Source organism: Benincasa hispida, chromosome 10 (genome assembly GCF_027475165.1).
Source record: "Benincasa hispida cultivar pf3 chromosome 10, pf3_genome.v1.1, whole genome shotgun sequence".
Classification (NCBI taxonomy): domain Eukaryota; kingdom Viridiplantae; phylum Streptophyta; class Magnoliopsida; order Cucurbitales; family Cucurbitaceae; genus Benincasa; species Benincasa hispida.
The window spans coordinates 3,299,142-3,303,542 of record NC_143487.1 but is presented as its reverse complement, the minus strand read 5'-3'; the positions used below and the strand labels follow the sequence as shown (position 1 = coordinate 3,303,542).

The window sequence follows — 4,401 nt, the reverse complement described above, 5'->3', positions numbered from 1 at the left end:
TCCTAACGATCGTGAGAAAGAAAACTTTAAAGTCCATATCCAATAGTACAAAATTACTTAGGAAGGTATTTTGTTGAATAATTTAGAATATAGAGTGCATTAGCATCTTTCGTAGCAAGATAAGGTAAGGCATTTTGAACCCATGAACACGCATATACTCCCATATCCCAACTGAATAATGAATATACCCTTTTCTTCGTCCTCTTCTTTCACCCCTGGCCCCCCCCAACTTTATTACTTTTAAAATTCCCCCCAACAATCTTATAAATACCTCCCTTTCCCCATCTTCACTCCCTACATTAATTAATTATTAATCATCATTCCCCTTCCTCTCGCTCCCCCAAAACCATGAGCGCCAAAGACAAAGACTGCGGCCACCACGACGACGACTACCAACAATTCCTCCGCCGTCTCGGCATCGTCCTCCTCATCTTAATCATAATCCTCGGCCTTATAATCTTCATCATATGGGCCGTCCTCCGCCCTTCAAAGCCCCATTTCATCCTCCAAGACGTCACCGTTTTTGGCCTAAACGCTTCTTCTTCCCCAAATCTCTTATCCCTCAGCTTACAAGTCACGATCTCTTCACGCAATCCCAACGATCGCATTGGCATTTATTACCTAACAATGGACGTATACGGCGCTTACCGTGGCCAGCAAGTTACTCTTCCTACTCTTCTTCCATCCACTTACCAAGGCCATCGAGACGTCGTCGTTTGGTCTCCGTTCCTTAGCGGTGACGCCGTCCCTGTAGCCCCTGACGTTGCTCTGTCTTTGCAACAGGATCGGAATGTTGGAGCCGTGTTGTTTAATGTTAAAATTGACGGGCAGGTTAAGTGGAAGGTTGGGACGTGGATTTCGGGCAGGTATCATTTGAATGTTAATTGCCCGGCGTTTATTAAGTTTGGGAATCCTGATCATGCTATTGCTATTGGTTCTGCTATGAAGTTTCAAATTGTTCAGAGCTGCAATGTTGAAGTTTGAGCTTTCATTAATTAATCAATTCGACCTTGTTTTTTTTTTTCTTTCATTTATGAAGTTTGGGAAGAAAATATTTATGTCGTGTCTTTTGTGGAAGTTAGAGAGAGAAAGCTCTCGGGATATTGATTAATTAATATATAATGTAATCTAAAGTACGCCCACGGCCCACCTACTTTCTTTGCATTTGGTTTAGAAATTAATAATATATTATCATGGTTTTGATTATTTTCTTTTCTCGTGTACTTATCTAACGGAAAATGTATGGTGGGAGAGTTTGGTACAGCAATTTAATGACAGAAAACTAACATTGAAATTTGGACACTTTAAAAGGGAAATTTTTCCTATACTAAGTTTCGGAAAATTGGGAAAATTTTCTATACTATGTGTGGACCATTTTTTCTATATTACCTCCGCATATAGTATGTGTCATATTAACCCGCTTTTAAAAATATGGTAGGATTAATTGACATTAATGTGGAGTCCACTAGTATTTATGATGTTACCTTCACTTATTGTGTATCACATCAACGTGCATTTAAAAAATATGTTGGGACCTACTGACATCATTATGGGGCCCGTAAATATTAATGAAAGGAAATTTATAATATGTGAAGAGTTCGAATCCCACGGTGGAAGCATTTGTGTGAGAACACCTTACATCCCGCAATTCGATTTATACATTAACAAATTCATTATACTAAAACAGAATATAAACATGTAAATTAGCATGCTTTGGGAAAAGATTAGAATCATTATCGTAGGGTCTGTAGTTTATAATTGTATTGTATAAACATTTTATTTATTTAATAAAATATGAGATGTTTTATTTGACATTTAGTAACATTAAACTCATAAACTAACATCCAAGGTTATCATATGTAACTTAAACATGTATGTAGAGACATACAGGTAGATCATGTTTAAATGTAGTAGATGGATAAGGTTGGATATCTTATCCTTGTGACAGTATGAATATGACCCACTTTATAAATGTTACAATTGTTATAAAGTGCTACAAATGATCTGATCCTGATCATTCATGTAGAAATATGTAAGCGGGGGTATTCTATATAAAAGAGTTTATATAAGACCGAACCACAAAATGACTAGTCTCATTATATAACGCCATTCATAATAGAGACTTACATTTCACCAAGATGACCATAAGTGACATAACCTGAATCCTGAGTGAGTTGTGAACTCCTACCTATGAAGGTAGTTCTTTGATTTGTATAGGTGAGAGTGGCTAGATCGTTGACTAAATAAGTCTACCATTTTGGGGATTCGTCTGATTGGGGAGTTGGGAATACAACTACACAAGACAGAATTCACTCATTCCCCGAAGTCGGGTAGGTATATAAATTGCTCATCTAAGGGCTGAATCCGAGGCTTGAAGAATGTGACGCCACATATCTCTAGCTCGAGAGGGGTTTGATCATAGTTGGATTATGACTTATTGTTCATTAGAGAGATCACTGGTATTTAAGGAGTTAGATGTAACTATAGGGGCAAAATGGTAATTTTAGCCTAGTTGTACTTACGAGCAATTTTTGAAGGGTCATGACACTATTGACTGGTTATATCTAATGAACACAGAAATACATTTGTAGTGCAAAGTGTGTAGTTGTCAGTCTTTAGTGGAGTGTCTAACAGTTAATAGATGTTGAATAATTAATTAACCAACTTATCATATTATATTTATAACCTATAGTTTTAATATTGCATCATATACAATATAAACTATAGTTTTTTTTCTTTACTTTATGGCATTTAATATAAATCAATAACATTAAATTTAACAACTATGAATCTCATTCATATAAAATATATTTGAATCGCATTCAAATATTTATTCCTCCAATTAAACTAAAATGTATCCAAATACATTATGTCAATTATATCATATATAATTGAATTAATTGAATTATATCATATATAATTAAATTCCCTCTTATTAATTCGAATAATTCAAACTAACCCAACAACTGGTTCTCTACTAAATCCTTTTGAGCTACCAAGGGGACCTTATGGACCTGTAGCTTGAAGCTCCTACGGTACGTGAATAATTAATTAAACTCTTTAATTACATTATCTATCATCCGTTAATTGTTGGGCACTCCATTAAAGACTGACAGCTGCACTCTTCGCACTACATATATATTTTTGTGTCCATTGGATATAACCAATCAACGGTACGATGACTCTTCACAAATTGCTCGTAAGTACAGCTGGCCAAATAACCATTTTGCCCCTGTAGTTACATCTAATTCCTTAAGTATCAATGATTCCTCTAATGAACAATAAATCATAGTCTCACTATGACTAAACCCCTCTCAGGTTAGGAGAGGGTGTGGCGCCACATTGGTCAAGACCCGGAATTAGCCCTTAAGGAAGCAATTTATCTACTTACCCCTGTATTGGGGAATGAGTGAATTCCATCTTGTGTAGTTGAGTTCCCAGCTCCCCAATTAGACGAATCCCCAAAATGGTAGGCTTGTTAAGTCGGCGATCTGCCCACTCTCACCCATACAAATCAAAGGACCGCCTTCATAGGCAGGAGTTCACAACTCAATCAGGATTAAGGTCATGTTACCTATGGTCATTCTAGTGAAATGAAAGTCTTTATTATGAACAATGTTATATAATGAGACTAAACATTTCGTGGTCTTGTCTTATACAAATTTCTTTGTATAGAATATCCTCGCTCGCATGTCTAATACATAAATGATCAGAATCAGATCATTTGTAGCACTTTACAACATTTGTAACATCTACAAAGCGAGCCATACTCATAGTGCTACCAGGATAAGGTATCCAACCTTATCCATATACTACATACCATTTATGTTATCACTTAAACATGATTCACCTGTATGTCTCCACATATATGTCTAAGTTACAACGATAACCTTAGATGTTAGTTTATTGGTTTGTGGTTAATGTAACTAAAATATCACATATTTCATAGACAAAGTAAATAAAATAATAAATATTATTAATCACATACAAAGTTTACAAACTATAGGACCATATGAGATTTAAGGCATCAACCCTAGTAGTTACATCTAGTGATTACTATTTCGCGGTCTAGTCTTATGCAAACTCATTACATATGATACCCTCACTTGCATATTGACTACACAATGCATTGGATCATTGCATTTGTATCAAATAAAAAGTAGGTCATATCCATAGTATTACCAAGATAAGGTACAAGTCTTATCCCTACACTATGGACCCTTCAGGTTGTATCTAGAACATTGATCCCTATATGTCTCCACATACAGTTTAAGACTCATAAAGTAGCCTTGGATGTTAGTGTATTGAATTTAGGGTTATTAAAACAAAATAGACAAACAACACAAATAATAACATTTATTGAATTAACATCTATAACTCTTTATTGTTAATGGTCAATTA

The 4,401-nt window shown here is 35.3% G+C and overlaps 1 pseudogene across 1 annotated transcript; it reads left to right on the top strand.

Moving 5' to 3' along the window:
• Window positions 1-274: 274 nt before the first annotated feature.
• On the top strand, window positions 275-1,206 carry LOC120088518 (NDR1/HIN1-like protein 1 pseudogene; annotated as a pseudogene). Its single transcript, XR_016524153.1, has one exon. The product of XR_016524153.1 is annotated as an NDR1/HIN1-like protein 1 pseudogene (transcript).
• Window positions 1,207-4,401: the final 3,195 nt, after the last annotated feature.